The sequence below is a fragment of the Sus scrofa genome, chromosome 8, assembly GCF_000003025.6.
Source record: "Sus scrofa isolate TJ Tabasco breed Duroc chromosome 8, Sscrofa11.1, whole genome shotgun sequence".
In the NCBI taxonomy this organism is placed as follows: domain Eukaryota; kingdom Metazoa; phylum Chordata; class Mammalia; order Artiodactyla; family Suidae; genus Sus; species Sus scrofa.
In genome coordinates this window covers 72,077,865-72,094,053 of record NC_010450.4, presented here as the reverse complement: position 1 = coordinate 72,094,053, position 16,189 = coordinate 72,077,865, and the positions used below count along the sequence as shown (strand labels likewise).

Sequence of the window (16,189 nt, the reverse complement as noted above, 5' to 3'; positions counted from 1 at the left end):
CACCTTTCAGAGGCAAAAAGAATCATCTCTTCATGTGTCTCCTTAAGAGTGAGGAAAACTTCCAAGCCCACCTTCCCTCACTGCTAAATGCCAAGAAGTCTCACCTGAAAACAGTCACTTGAAAGAGGATTGAAAGCCCAAAGAGTAGTTTAAAATCATCAGGATGCACCTGCTAGAACTCCTCCTGAACAAGGTGAAGGCTCTGTAGAAAGGTTATGTTGAATCTACAAAGTGGGATTCTCTGCAAAAGGGGGAACGCTGGGGATGCAGTTTCCAGCATCTGCTTCACTACCATAAGGACTATCACAAAACTATTAGAGCACAAGCAATTCAAATCTTTTGGGAATGATGAAAATGTTATGTCTTGATTGAGGCTGTAGTTTCACAGGTGTATATAGTTGATCCTTGACAACATGAAGGTTAGGGGCACAGATTCCCCCCAATCCATGAAGTTGAAAAAGCTGTATATAACTTTATAGTCAGCCCTCTGTTTCCCTGATTTTGCATTGAGGATTTAACCAACCGGAGATGGTGTGGTATTGTAGAATTTACTATTTTTTTTAAAAATCTGTGAATAAATGGACTCTCACAGTTTAAATCCTTGTTGTTCAAGTGTTTGTATACCAAAACACATCAAATGGGACACTTTAAACAGATGCCGTTTAATGAACAGAAGTTATGCCTCAATAAAGTTAGTCTAATGCATTTGTTTTTCTTGTTTTTTGTTTGTTTGTTTGTTTGTTGTCTATTTCTAGGGCCGCACCCACAGCATATGGAGGTTCCTGGACTAGGAGTCGAATCTGAGATGCAGCCGCCGGCCTACACCACAGCCACAGCAACACGGGATCCGAGCCGGGATCCGAGCCGCGTCTGCAATCTACACCACAGCTCACGGCAACACCGGATCCTTAACCTACTGAGTGAGGCCAGGAATCGAACCCTCAACCTCATGGTTCCTAGTCGGATTCGTTAACTACTGAGCCACGATGGGAACGCCAATAAAGTTAGTCTAAAAAAAAAAAAAATACTCAAGAATTCTATCGATAGATGAATGGGTAAACAAAATATGAGCATATATATATACACACACAAACACATATATAGCATAGCAATTGAATACTATTCAGCCTTTAAAAGGAAGGAAATTCTGCCACATATTCCAAATAGATGAAACTTGAGGACATTATGCTAAGTGAAATAAGCTGTTCATAAATACGTTATAATTAGTCTTGTATGAGGTACCTTGAAGAGTTAAATTTGTAGAGACAGTAGAATGGTAGTTGCTAGGGGCTGGGGGGAAAGTTAGAGTTTAATGGGTACAGAGTTCAGTTTGGGGAAAAGTTATAGAGATGGATGGTGATGATGGTTGTAAAACAAAGTGAATATAACTGAACTATCCATTTAAAAGGGTCAAAATGGTCAATTTTATGTTTTGTACATTTTAACCACAATCCGTTCTTTTTCAGATTTTTTCACATATAAGTTATTACAGAATATTGAGTAGAGTTCCCTGTGCTATACAGCATCTACTAAGTTTTAATATGTTAATTAGGACAAATGATGATTTATGATCTGTCTCTTCCAACTAGAATAAGTCCCATGAGGGCAGGATTTGTCTGTTTTGTTCACTGATGTTTCTGGTACATAGTAGGCATTTAATAAGTATTTGTTGAATGAATTCAAACTTCCTTATTAAATATATTTCTTTTCTCATAGTCTTGGTAGAAAGAAAATGTTAGAACGTTAACTATACAGTTTGTAATGTTTTATGCCCTATCTCCTTGCAAAATTATTGGAGGTGATTTACCATTTATTTCCTCCCCAATATATATTGAGTCACTTCTCTGTCTGCATTCCACCAGGTTCTGGGGAAATATGGCCATCATATCACAATTATAATAGAAAATTTAAAAATCCAGTCTTCTCTGTTAAGTCTGATTTAGCATTGCATTTAGTTTTGAATATCTTTGGCAAAAAGATTTTTGAAGTTTAAGTTATAAGGGAAACCCCATGGTTAAATTTTTTCATATAGGAGTTCCTGTTGTGGTTCAGTGGTTAACGAATCTGACTAGGAACCATGAGGTTTCTGGTTCCATCCCTGGCCGTGTTCAGTGGGTTAAGGATCTGGCAATGCTGTGAGCTGTGGTGTAGGTGGCAGACATGGCTCAGATCTGACTTGACGTAATTTTTTCTATTACTCATTCACAAAATTGCGTTGGGTGAAACAAGATTTTTTTAAACTAAGCAAATGGTTGAATTAAACTGAGAGTAGAGTCCCTGCATCATGTATGTGATGTCTGGAGTGCTTTCCTTGTACATTTTTTTTTTTTTTTTTTGGTCTTTTTATCGCCACACTCTCGACATATGGAGGTTCCTAGGCTAGAGATCCAGTCGGAGTTGTAGCTGCCAGCCTATACCACAGCCACAGCAACCCCGATCCTTAACCCACTGAGTGAGGCCGGGGATCGAAACTCCGTCCTCATGGATGCTAGTCAGATTCATTTCCACTGAACTACGATGGGAACTCCTCCTGCTACACTTTTAACATATGCTTTTTTACTAAGATAAAGTTCTAGTCTTTAGTTTTATAGACTCATAGTTTTTTAGTTTTTTTTTTTCAGTCAGAAAAAAATATTTTGTGATAGTTCCCACATCTAACATTTTGCAAATAAAATACAAAACGCTCTGAAATGGTAAATGGTTTGGCCAAGGCTGTATAGTTTGCAACAAAGCTCAGAGCAGACCTGGGTTCTTTATTCCTAAACCATCCTCCAATCAACCACCTGCCCTTAACTGCACCTCATAAAGGCCAGCAGCCAATTGCACTGACAAATATAAGAAGGGGGTTTTGAGAGCAGAAACTGGAGCTTCTTTGCCTCTCTCCCAGTGCCCAGTCTGGTCCAGAGGAAGAATCTGAGGGAGGGAGACAAATAAAAACCCTGGATCCAGGCATGACTCTTTCTAACGAGCTCTTGGTGACTTGGCCCCTCATCTCCCTGGTCCACCCTGCTCAGGCTTCACTGGCCTTTTGGCTGATTCTTAAATACACCAGGTACTTGGCTTGGGAAGCTCTGTTCTACAACATCCATATGCACCCTCCCTCCAGTCCTCCAGGCTGCTGCTCAAGGTCACTTTATCAAGGAGGCCTCCTCAACCACACTGTGATATGCTACCCACACTCCCCAAGCTCCTTTCCCTGTCTCCACAACGCTTGTCCCCACCTGACATACTTGGATTTGTCTCTCTGCACATTGCTCATCTTCTACAAGAATGTAAACTCTATGAAGGTAGGGAACTTTTTTGGTTTTGACACCTTTGCAAGTCATATGTCAGGTGCTCTATAAATAATGTGAAATGACTGAATAAATGGTAAAGGAACTCTGGACCCCTTCCTTTATCTCTCAATTTTTTATTTTAAAAGCTAAAAAGCTCTTTTTAATTTAGCTTTTTTTTTTTTTTTTTTCCTGTCTTTTTAGGGCCGCACCCACGGCATATGGAGGTTCTCAGGCTAGGGGTCTAATTGGAGCTATTGCTACTGGCCTATGCCACAGTCACAGCAACGCCAAATCTGAGCGGTGTCTGCAACCTACACCACAGTTCACGGCAACGCCAGATCCTTAACCCACTGAGCAAGGCCAGGGATCAAACCCATAGCCTTCTGACTCCTAGTTAGATTCGTTTCTGCTGTGCCACGATGGAAATTCCATTTAATTCAGTATTTTTTTTTTTAAATACCATAAAGTAAAACTGCAAGACACTTCAAAATACAAAGAATTTTATAATAAAATTATAATAAAAGACTAACTTTCACACATATATGTGGGTTTAAATAGCTTCATAGTATTTTCACTAACATTTTAATTAAAGACTTCGAAAAGAAAAGAAAAAAGAACTTTCTTGGTTCTCAGGGCCCACACTACAAATATTGAGACACCAATGGAAATCACGTATTAGCTAACTAAAATATTTTCTTGCCATAGGAACACACTCACCATTTGATAGAATCGAAGTTTAATACAAAATAATTAAAATTTGCTTTCTGTCTAGCCACAAACCTTAAAACCATTCACTTTCCCATTTAATGCTTAGTTCATTCTCTGTTAAGGTACTTGATTCTATAAGCAGTCTTATATCTTCCGAGTCAATAAACGGAATAATTTAAATTATAGGCGTGGAAAAGGGAATCTTTAGTGGTCTTTAATGCTAGTTTTATCAAAACATAACTACATTATATAAGGTAGGTTTTATTAATATTTCCAGTTTACACATAGTTATTTGCCCTAGGTGTCAGCAGAACTCGACTGCTAATTGTATTAACGCGACTGGTCGCATCTATTACACTCAGGCCTTTCTGGATTCCTTTCATTTGAGCACCAATCTGGGCGGCCCCCAAGAGGTCTGGGTAACCACATAATCTGATAAATTCTACATCGGAGATGATGACAGAGAGCAACTGAAGCCCAGCGGAAGAAACAACTCTCCGGAGGCAAGAGAGTCAGCAACCCCGATGAGAACATGTCTGACCCCTGAAAACATTCCAGGTAGAGGAATGACAGAAGCCAAGACAGAGCTGCAACGTGTGTATTCTGTTAAGTGAAACAGCAGGGGGGACTTGAGGGTAGAGGTGGGGACACCGACAGAAGGCGGATCGTGGGGGACGTGGGAAGGCTGACTGGCAACCACAAGACTGGGCTTGACTCTTAGAGAGCAGGTAGAGATAGAATGTGTGGGGGTCGCTAAGAGTGGGGGGAAATCATCTGAGAAACAACTTCAAGAATAGCCTGGGGCGTTGGGGTCGGGGGCAAGAGTAGGACGCGGAGACCGGTTAGGAGGCCGAGGAAAAAAGGAAGAGGCCTTTGGTGGCAGAGAGTACTGGTGGAGACCAGAATCGGTGTCGTTTCTGGGGTAGGGCTGGTAGGATCTGATATGGGCGGGATGAAAGCCCCCCTCAGGCGGGGCACTTGGGGTGGGGGGGGAATGCGCTCCGTTGCCCAGGCGACGGAGTCTGGGGGCGGAGTCGGCCCCCGCGGGGAGCCCTGCCCCACCCACCTCCTCCTTCTCTTCCTCCTCCTCCTCACGCCTCTCCCAGGTGCCCAACGGTTGCTGGCGCAGCTCGCGTGGAGCTGCGGCGGCCAGAGACCCGGGGCCCGAGGAGCGGGCGTGGGCGGGGCAGCGTCGGGCGCTGTCGCTGCCGCCACCGAGTCGGAGCCGCCCCCGTCTCCGCCGCCGCCGCCTGGTCGACGCAGGTGCGGCCGCCGCGCCCGCCGGCGCCCCCGCGGGGATGGGGCCGGTCTCTTAGGATGAGGCGTTGGTCGCAGGTACTGGGGCAGGCGTGACTCGGGGACGGGGCGAGGGTGTGGGTCATTCTCCGACCGACCCGGAGCAGTGCGTCTTCACTTCTGGAACCTTCCAGACCTATTCTGTGTGTTTTGCACATGGTAGATGCCCAATAAATTGTATGCCGGCATGCACAGGCTGTTGTTTAGAAATATAACAGGCAATCCTGTCCCGACGTTACCAACAACTCCTGTTCCTACCCTGCTTCCGGCGAGTTGGGGGAGGGATGGGGAAGACACGGAGATAAAGAGAAACGTGTGCCTTTGGGCAGCCTCAGCCTGAGTGAGATTGTATTAAATGCTGTGCAAGAGCCTTTTCAGCTGGAGCCCTTCCTGTTACGTGAGCGGTCTGGTTCTGCATATTGTCAGCATCAATCAGAAACAGTTTCTGAGCCGAGTCGATTCTTTTTCACAAAACTCTTAAGTCCCCATAGAGGCTGTTCCAGGTTTTTGTCCAGTGCATCTTGATGTACTTAAGGGCAAGGGAAAGTCGAAGAAAAGTGGAGTTGGCTATTTCTCGGGGGGCGGGGGGTTATGTTTTTGTTTTCGTTTTTGACTGGACTGGCAGCCGATTCAGGAAAGAAAGGGCCAGAGTTTTCCACCGTCCCAGAGACCAGCGAGGCAGGACGGTTTCTCTGTAAAGTCCCGAAGGTGGGGTAGAGGAATGGTGGAGAGGTCTGGTCCTCCCATCTCTGTACCACTTTTATTCTTTTTAAACTTATACAGTGATCTTTGTGTTGTGGATAAAATGGGCTTTATGCCATAGAGATAGTATTAGGCTCCATTCAATTGAAGGCAGAAATTGACAATTTATTTGGTATGTGCAAAGCCTCTTATATTGTGTTTTACAAAGAGAACTCAATGTTGTCTATCTGGTGTGTTAGGGTCACTCACTGTAATAACCCACAGTTCATTAAATAGGGCCTCTGTGAACCATCTGTTCCCAAACTAGATGGCCCCAAATCATATGGTATGGTAGGCAGAATAAGGGCCACCCAAAACATCACATGCCTAATCCCTGGAACCTGTAAATGGCTTAAGGAAAAGGGTCTTTGCTTATCTGATCAAGTGAAGGTTCTTGAAATGGGGAGGTTATCTGAGTAGGTTCTAAATGTGAACACAGTAGGTCCCATTTTGGTTCAGTGGCTTAAGCCGGCTAGTATCTGTGAGGATGTGGGTTCGATCCCTGGCCTCCCTCAGTGGGTTAAGGTTCTGGCGTAGCCACAAGCTGTCACAGATGGGGCTCACCTCTGACATTGCTGTGGCTGTGGTGTAGGCCTCAGCTGCAGCTCTGATTTGACCCCTAGTCTGGGAACTTCCATATGCTGCAGGTGTGGCCCTAAAAAATAAACAGTTTCCTTCGTGACTCAGCGGCTAACGAACCCATCTAGGATCCATGAGGTTGCGGGTTTGATCCCTGGCCTCGCTTGTTGGGTTAAGGATCTGAGCTGTGGAGTAGGTCACATATGTGGCTCCGATCCCACATCACTGTGGCTGTGGCGTAGGCCGGCAGCTGTAGCTTCGGTTCGACGCCTATCCTGGGAACTCCTATATACCACAGGTGCGGACCTGAACAGCAAAAACAAAAAACAGAACCCCCAAAATTAACAAATAAATGTGAACACAAATGTCCTTATAAGAGGGAGGCAGAGGCAGTGCAGTACAGACAGAAGAGGTGGATGCAGTGGGACCACAGAGGTAGAGATTGGAGTGATGGGCCACAGGTCAAGAAATGCCAGCAGCAACCCGAAGCTGGGGAAGTCAAGGAATGGGTTCATTTCTAGATCCTCTGGAGGGAGCACAACCCTGCCAGTACTTGGATTGTTGGCTCTCCATTGTGTGTATATCAGATCAGATTTGCAGACACCTGGGGACTGAGTGCCAGGCTCAATCCAGGGGAAAAGAGGCAATGCAGAAGCACTTCCGGAGTTCCCGTCCTGGCGCAGTGGTTAACGAATCCAACTAGGAACCATGAGGTTGTGGGTTCGCTCCCTGGCCTTGCTCAGTGGGTTAACGATCCGGCGTTGCCGTGAGCTGTGGTGTAGGTTGCAGACGTGGCTCGGATCCCGCGTTGCTGTGGCTCTGGCGTGGGCCAGTGGCTACAGCTCCGATTGGACCCCTAGCCTGGGAACCTCCATATGCCGCGGGAGCGGCCCAAGAAATAGCAACAACAACAACAACAACAAAAGACAAAAAAAAAAAAAAAAAAAAAAAAGAAGCACTTCCTTGTGAAGGGAAGTTCAAAGCAGCCTCTAGTCAACTGGAAATGAAAACACTTCCGAGTTTTCGGGGTGCAGGATAAAAACCAGTGTTCAGGTTTATTTGATTGACTTCTGGGTTCTAGGCAGCTAATTTGCACTCCCCTATTCTTACCCCACAAAACATCACAAAAATCCACTCTCTTTTTGAACTGCTTTTTTAAGGGAAATCTTGCATACCATAAAATTCACCAATGTTAAGTATAAAATCCACTGATTTTTAGTAGTTTAGAGTTGTACAGTCATCACCACAATTCAGTTTTGGAATGTTTTCTTCACCCCATAAAGATCGCCCTTACTCATTTGTAATTAGTTCCCAGCCCCAGCACCAATCCATAACTGGTTCCTGCTTACTCAGTATATTTCCTACCCTGCTGCTGGAGGATTAGCAGCTGGTTAAAATCCTCCAGTAGCTTTCCTGAAATTAGAATAAACCCCAAAGTCCTTAGCAAGGCCTTTTCAAGGTCCTGTGAGCTCTACCCCCTGCCAGTGTCACCAGCAACTTCTCGGGATGATTTAGGAAAGGAACTGGTCATAAGCACAGCATCTCCTTGGGCACAGTACACAGGTGGCTGTCCATGAGCAGACCTCCAGCAGCTGGGTAGGAGATATACTGAGTTTTCTTTCTCTTAATATTAGAACATTGATTGTTAAAGACTGGATCAATGCACATTGCTGCATAGTTTTGAATTTCTTCACATCCCTAAAAACTAAACTGGAGAATTTTTTGCTGTAAAGAGGATGAAAAAGAAGAGCATAAATAAAAGCAGGATCCTGAAAGATCCAGATGTGCTTGGGGCCCAGTGTGAGTCAGGGGAGTGGGGAGGCTGGGAGGTTGGTCAGGCAGACTGTAAAGGCTTTGAGTGCTCCTCTTAGTTCACACCTTCATCTGCTCTTAGTTCACACCTTCATCTCCAAACAAGGTATGGCAAAATGGCTCTGATTTTTTTTTTTGGTCTTTTTGCCTTTTTCTAGGGCCGCTCCTGCGGCATACGGAGGTTCCCAGGCTAGGGGTTGAATCGGAGCTGTAGCCACCAGCCTACGCCAGAGCCATAGCTCACGGCAACGCTGGATCCTTAACCCACTGAGCAAGGCCAGGGAGCGAACCCACAACTTCATGGTTCCTAGTTGGATTCGGTAACCACTGTGCCACAACAGGAACTCCAAAATGGCTCTGATTTTAAAGGAAGAGTGTTAGAAACTAGAAGGATCATAGTTCTAGCAAGAGTTGATTAAATCATGAAAGAATACAATAGGACTAAAATTAACTAAACAACATATTCAAGGATTCCTTCCTTATGACTTATGACCAGTCGAAGTCTCCTCCACTGAGTTAAAAGGTATTCAGAGATAGACTCCAACAGGATGTTGAGTTTGAATAGATGAATAACAGCTGAGGACACTGAAATGAAATGTCTGACTTGGGAAACTGGGTGTGTGTCACTGTATTTAACCCTAGACAGCAGTTTAGGTGGAAATGTGAAGAGACCAGATTCGGGACAAGATGAACTTAAGGTGACTGTAAACATATACGCAGAGGTGTTACAGGAACAAATACTCACCAAAATTTATCTACAACCAAAATTTTTGAACAGAAGAGTGTGAAACTTGATATAAGCAGTAGAATTGTCCCTTTGCTATTTTACTGATATCACCTGTGAGTCATTGTATTTCTGGTCATCTTTTTGCTGAATATTCTTCATACAAAATCATAGAATGTCCAGGTTGGAGACAGTTTTACAGATCTTTTCAGCACTCTGCCTAAGAGAACAGCCAGTAGCAGGTGTCATCCCAACAAATGCTCAGCCACCCTCAGCCTGAGCGCCTCTCAGGGAAGGCCACTCTGTATATATTTAAGGTGCTCTGGTTTTTAGAATGTCCATCTCCATCCTGAGCTAGAACCCGCCTCCCTTTCTTTCTGTTCATTAGTCCTAATTCTGCACATAGAAGTTTTTTTTGTTTTTGTTTTTGTTTTTTTTTAGTTGAGGCATAATAGACATAAAACATTATATTAGTTTAAGGGGTATTACATAATGATTTTTTTTTTGTCTTTTGTCTTTTTAGGGCCACACCCACATCATATGGAAGTTCCCAGGCTAGGGGGTCCACTTGGAGCTGCAGCTGCTAACGTACACCACAGCCACAGCAACGTGGAATCCCTAACCCATTGAGCAAAGCCAGGGATTGAACCTGCGTCCTCATGAGCACAAGAGCTGTTACCTGATCAGAGCATCTCCAAGCAGTAAAAAGCAGTTTCAATGGTCAGAAGACATGCAGGGGATCCATTTAGGTCAGTTTGGACTGTCTCTGGAGAAAGATCAGGCCTGGGTTTGTAGATACTGCCTGGGGGGCACCTGTAAGTTTACTTGCCATGTTATCTTGATAACGTCAGTGAGACCTGTACCGAAAAGATTAGCACTGGACCAATGCGGAGCATATAATCAAACATGTTCTGTTATATAAACATAGCCTAGATAAATTCCATAGGCTAAAGTTAAAAATATGCTTTACAATATAAGCCCAAAGGAAAAAGAATTTAAAGTTTTTTTGTTGTTGCTGTTGTTGTTGTGTGTGTATGTTTTAGGTGTTGTCAAGATCTTAAGTGATGAAAGAGAACTTGCGAATTGAACTTTTTAGAAATAATAAATTTTGGATAATGAAATATTATATAGTAAAAGCAGATTTTAAAATATTTTATTTTTTTCAGGTCTTCATAGGATAAGTGAAAATAAGAATATCCAGATATTAAGGTAGTTTGAGTTATATTTAAGAATTGTGAATATATACAACTGGTAACACTAATTTATTATATCTCTATCTAATATTAGAGCCTGAAGTCTTAAACTTGATGAATGCCTAGGCTGGAATATCTAAGATAATAAAGTTAACATGGGGTTTATCTCTGTCATTTTCAAACTCTGCTCAGTGGAGCCTTCTGCATCCCGTAAAGGTGTTTGGAGGGCAGAGAGGAGGGTGTGTAGTCAGGGGTCTGAAGATTCAAAGAAAGGCTTCCACTCCATAAGGTTTGGAAAACACAACTGTCATCTCATTTTAGTAATGGTGGAAATTGAGGCTCAGAGATGTGAAAAGATTTGGCCATGCATTCATAGGGAACCAGTGAACAGAATTACATGTCCTGATTCCAGGTTCTGTACTTTGTGCATAGTTTCTCCCTACAAGATGGTATTATGTGCTGGTAGAGGATGATCTTAAATGATCTTAAATGGCTTAATTCGACATTACATTGCAATGGTCCCTGTATTTACTCAATGCAGTTTAAAGCCACTTTCTCTTGTGCTAGTGGACCTATATGCAACTTATATCTTATTTCTAGATAAATAGAAAGATACAGGCATTTATTACGGGAAAGTGAGCTGGCATACACTGCTTAAATTAAAAAGACAGTATTGTTACCCATGTTTTACTCTCCTGTTACGTGGCACTATGTACTCTATGGTAAGTCTGAGTTATCTCAGTTAACTCTTATTCCTTTGAGGTATGTGCTCTTTGTCCATCTTATAGTCTCACAGAGGTTAAATATTGTTCTCAAGGCCACACGGGTGGTAGATCACAGAACTAGTAGGACTGGAGCCCTGAGAGTCAATGATGACATCCAGAGAGAATGTGATTGAGTGAAGTTAATACTAACAATTAACAATAACTCAGGCAGGAAAGGGTTGTTCAGTAATACCTGCTTTCTCATTGTGTTCAGAGACTGTGCTGGCCCCATATATATGGTCCTTGGATCAATCTTGGGGTACCTTAGAATTTCCTAAGGAAAACTTATACCTGAAGACTGATTCTGTGAGTGTGGACCAGTTTTATAAGATCTTCAGTCTCAGGCTTCTGCGAAAGGTAGCATCCTGGAGGCTTGAGTCATTAGTTGATGAATCTAGTAATCTAACATAGATTATAAGTAGCCTTTCCCACTCAAAATAGAGCATGGGTTCTAAATTAGCTTATTGTGGAGACAGTTATATCCTTCCAGTCGTAGAAGAGCTCACATTACGTAGCCGTGAGGAAAAAAATCAAGCTGAGGGCTGGTCAAGTTAGGGACCAGCCTTGGCCTTTTGGGAGCCAAGGAGAAGGTATAAGAACCCAGGAGACACTTTTTAAGCCCTTTAGCTTTAGTTTATTTGGTGTAACAAAAACTAAAGCCTATAAACTATTTTTCTTCAAAAGGCATCTTTTTGTAGCCTGTGGTTTCTAAGGTCTTCTCTGCAACATTCCGATTAAATATCCAGAGTAGAATCGTTACCTAGCTATTACTTGTCCGAAGCTTGAGGCTGCTTTCCATGTGAACCCGTTCATGATTTTAAATCAGGCAGAGATGTTCTTAATAAATCTCGGGCACACTAGAAGAGGCCGAGGTCTCATCCGTGTACTTTACTCAGAGATTTAAATCAAACACATGGAGTTCCCGTCGTGGCGCAGTGGTTAACGAATCCGACTAGGAACCATGAGGTTTCGGGTTCGGTCCTGGCCCTTGCTCAGTGGGTTAAACGATCCGGCGTTGCCGTGAGCTGTGGTGTAGGTTGCAGACGCGGCTCGGATCCCGCGTTGCTGTGGCTCTGGCGTACGCTGGTGGCTGCAGCTCCGATTCAACCCCTAGCCTGGGAATCTCCATATACCGCGGGAACGGCCCAAGAAATAGCAACAACAACAAAAAGACAAAAATAAATAAATAAATAAATAAATCAAACACATACAAGTTCATGCTATGATCCCCAAACCAACACAGTGCAGCATTTTCACAATTTTATGACTTATCGAGGCAGAAAACCCCTCTGTTTTCTCAGGAATCCATATACCTTAAGTTTTATGCCTGAAAATAGGAATAATGCTGCAATTCTTTTTTTTTTTTTTTTTTTTGGTCTTTTTTGGTCTTTTTTGCTATTTCTTGGGCCGCTCCCACGGCATATGGAGGTTCCCAGGCTAGGGGTTGAATCGGAGCTGCAGCCACCAGCGTACGCCAGAGCCACAGCAACGCGGGACCCAAGCCGAGTCTGCAACCTACAGCTCACGGCAATGCCAGATCCTCAACCCACTGAGCAAGGCCAGGGGTCGAACCCGCAACCTCATGGTTTCTAGTCGGATCCGTCAACCACTGAGCCATGACAGGAACTCCTAAACTGTTAATTTTCTAAAAAAAATTAATTTCCTTCTGAAGCACTGTGACTCTTCGTGACTTACCACCAATCAGTGGATACTGATGAATGAGTTTATTATCATCACCTTATGCCAAAGTAAAACATGGTTTCCATATCAGAATATTCTAAAGTCAAACCTTCTCTCTTCTCTTCTCCAACTTCTTGTACCCATTCTGCTTATCTTGCTTATAGGTTCTGTTTCCTTCTTGATACTAAAACCTCTGGTACCAAGCAGAGTGATTAGTGTGTGATCTCCTGGTGATGGGCTTTGATTCCCCCTGTCCTGCTCATTCCTTCATGCTTTCAATCTAGCCGTAATTTATGATAATAACATTACTCAGTAATTTATACTTTCTGAGTGTCTTTCACCACTCTAAAGAATCCCCAAATGCATCATTTTAGTGTGTAAGTTAAGTCCTACAGCAAACATCCATGATAAAACTTGTTTAAATGAGGTTTTTTTTTCCAAATAGCAATTTTGTTCTATTTAGAACATTTAAATTGCCTAGCAATCTTGAGTAACATTCCATTTGTTATCATTCTTTATGGAATCTCTCTACCCTACTACCTAAACATGTTAAGGTAGAGTTTATCTAATTGTAGTTTTGACACATGGAGCCTCAGTAATCTAAAAGGGAGAAACTGTGAGTGAAATAAAAAGGAATTCTGTTCGACAAAAATTGTTTTTACCTTCAAAGTTTTCAAAAAAAATTCTAACACTATACTTACATTGTGAATTAATATAAAAATGATAAGCACTATGTTTTATGTGATCTTTCTCTTTCCATCATTTTGATGGTCCTTGTCTATATTTTTTTTAAGAATAAGGATTCTGATTCATTTATTTGGTCTATTGTTTTTCTGTTTCCTTCATTAATTTCTGCTTTTAACTTTATTTCCTACCAGGCGCTTCCTTTCTTATAATTTTTGTCCCCTCCCTTTTTGTGTTAGAAATCTAATCCACTCATTTTCATTCTTTTTTAAAAATCGAAATAGGTGTTTGAGGCTAGGAATTTTTCTCTTTGAATTGCCTTAATGTATCTCAGATTCTGATATGTAGTGCTTTCATTGTCATTATTTTTTAAAATTTCTGTTTATATTTTTCTTATCACACAAGAGTTATTTAATAGAAGGCCTTTTTTTTTTTTTTTTTTTTTTGTCTTTTTTTTGTCTGTTGTTGTTGCTGTTGTTGCTATTTCTTGGGCCGCTCCCGCGGCATATGGAGGTTCCCAGGCTAGGGGTTGAATCGGAGCTGTAGCCACCGGCCTACGCCAGAGCCACAGCAACGCGGGATCCGAGCCGCGTCTGCGACCTACACCACAGCTCACGGCAACGCCGGATCGTTAACCCACTGAACAAGGGCAGGGACCGAACCCGCAACCTCATGGTTCCTAGTCGGATTCGTTAACCACTGCGCCACGACGGGAACTCCAGAAGGCCTTTTAATTTCCAATTGGAAGGGCCTTTTTGCTTTGGGGTTTTACTTTTAATTTTTAGTTTTATTACATTGTGACCAGAGGGGGATGTTTATAACATTTCCACTTTATGGAACCTACTGATCTTTTATTTGTGTCCTAGGGTATGATTGGGTTTGTTACTATTCCATGTGCACTTGAGAGGAAGGTACATTCTCTGTTATCAAAATGTAATGTTCAATATTTATCCAAAAAGTCTACCCTAATGATTGTTTCACCTAAATATTTTATATCCTTATTTATTTTTTGGCCACTTGACTTATCTCATACTGAGCGGCCCATTAAAGTCTCTCATTGCTGTTTCTATAGTTCTTTTTTTTTTTTTTTTTTTTTTGTCTTTTCTAAGCCTGCACCTGCAGCATATGGAGGTTCCCAGGCTAGGGATCTAATCAGAGCTGTAGCTACTGGCCTACACCAGAGCCACGGCAACACCAGATCCGAGCCGAATCTTCGACCTACACCACAGCTCACTGCAACGCCGGATCCTTAGCCCACCGACCAAGGCCAGGGATTGAACCCGTAGCCTCATGGTTCCCAGTCGGATTTGTTAACCACTGGGCCACTATGGGAACTCCCTGTTTCTATAGTTCTTACTGCATCTCCTATAACTTATGTTTTATCTAAGTGGTTGCTGTGTTATATAGTACACAGAGTCAGAGATACTATATCTTTATTGTGGAACGTTGCTTTTTATTTTTTTTAAAAAAACATGTTAGAGGTCATTTATTATAATTAAAAGGTAAGGAAATACCAAACTATCATAAAATAGGTGACAGAACATTTTTTGTTTTATACAGAAGAGTGGAACCATATTGTCAGTTGGGTTTTTTTTGTTTTGTTTTTTGTTTTTTTGCTTTTTTTTTTTTGTTTTTTACTTTAAGTGCCCTTTGTCTTATTTAATACTCTTTGGCTTGAAGACGACTTGGTCTGGGATCAGGATTTTAATCCATTCTTTCTCATGGATAGCAATTGGTTCCTTACTGCTGAGCTGCAGTAGGAACTCCTAACCCATGCTTTCTTATTGCTTCATTTGCTTAGTGAATCTTTGTCCGTGACATTATTTATAGTCTTTTAAAATTGGTGCCTTTAGTCCTCTTGGGTACAGCACAGAGTTGATTTTTTTTTTTTTTTTTTTTTTTTTGCTGCCTCAATGGCATATGGAGGTGTTGGGGCCAGGGATCAAATCTGAGCTGTAGCTGCATTGCAGTTGCGGCAATACTGGATCATTAACCCACTGTGCAGGGCCGGGGGTCGAACCTGAGCTGCCATAGAGACAATGCCAGATCCTTAACATATTGTGCCAAAGTGAGAACTCCCAGAGCTGAATTTTCTGAGAGCCAGTTAGAAAATCCTTTTCTTTGAATAAGCAAGTTAAGTCCCTTCAGGTTTAATGACAAGACTGTTGTGTTTGCTCTAAATTTTGTCACGTTATAATTACAATAATTACATTGTTGTATTGTGGTGTAATTACTCCATGTATTATGTCTACTCTGTTTATTTGATATTCTTTTTCTTTTTAAAATTCTTTTGTCACTTAAGATTTGTATTTTTATTCTAAGTGGTTAGCTTTGCCTAAATGCTTTCTGTACTGCACCTATAAACCCCTTTTTTTCTTACTTAACCTTTTGCTTTTTGTCAGATTTAAATGGTACAACCAGTGATCTCTACTTTCCCTTTTTTTCTCTCTTCCCATCTTTGGTTAATCTGATCTCCTTTGTCACACATATAATATTTATATATTGTTCTTTAATGGTATTACTGCACCCATATTTTAGTCTCAGCCCTGCAGTTGAATATTTAAATGTTTACATCAGTCTTTTTTCAGTGTTCCTAGTCACCTTTTAAAAAAATGTTCATCCTTACCTTTTCCCCAGATTTTATTTTGAAATCTTTGAAACCTGGGAGTTCCCATTGTGGCACAGTGGAAACGAATCCAACTAGGAACCGCAAGGTTGTGGGTTCAATCCCTG

General features: G+C 42.1%; 1 protein-coding gene across 9 annotated transcripts in view; it reads left to right on the top strand.

Annotated features, from left to right (window-relative positions):
* CCDC158 (coiled-coil domain containing 158) overlaps nucleotides 5,088–16,189 on the top strand; it is a 98,854-nt gene continuing 87,752 nt past the window's right edge. For 6 of the 9 annotated variants that reach the window (XM_021101463.1, XM_021101460.1, XM_021101462.1 and 3 more), the window contains exon 1: nucleotides 5,089–5,318. The gene's annotated coding sequence lies outside the window, so the exon portion shown is untranslated. Of the gene's footprint in view, nucleotides 5,319–16,189 lie in introns of all 9 variants that reach the window. The other 3 variants (XM_021101461.1, XM_021101468.1, XM_021101466.1) reach the window with 2 other exon arrangements.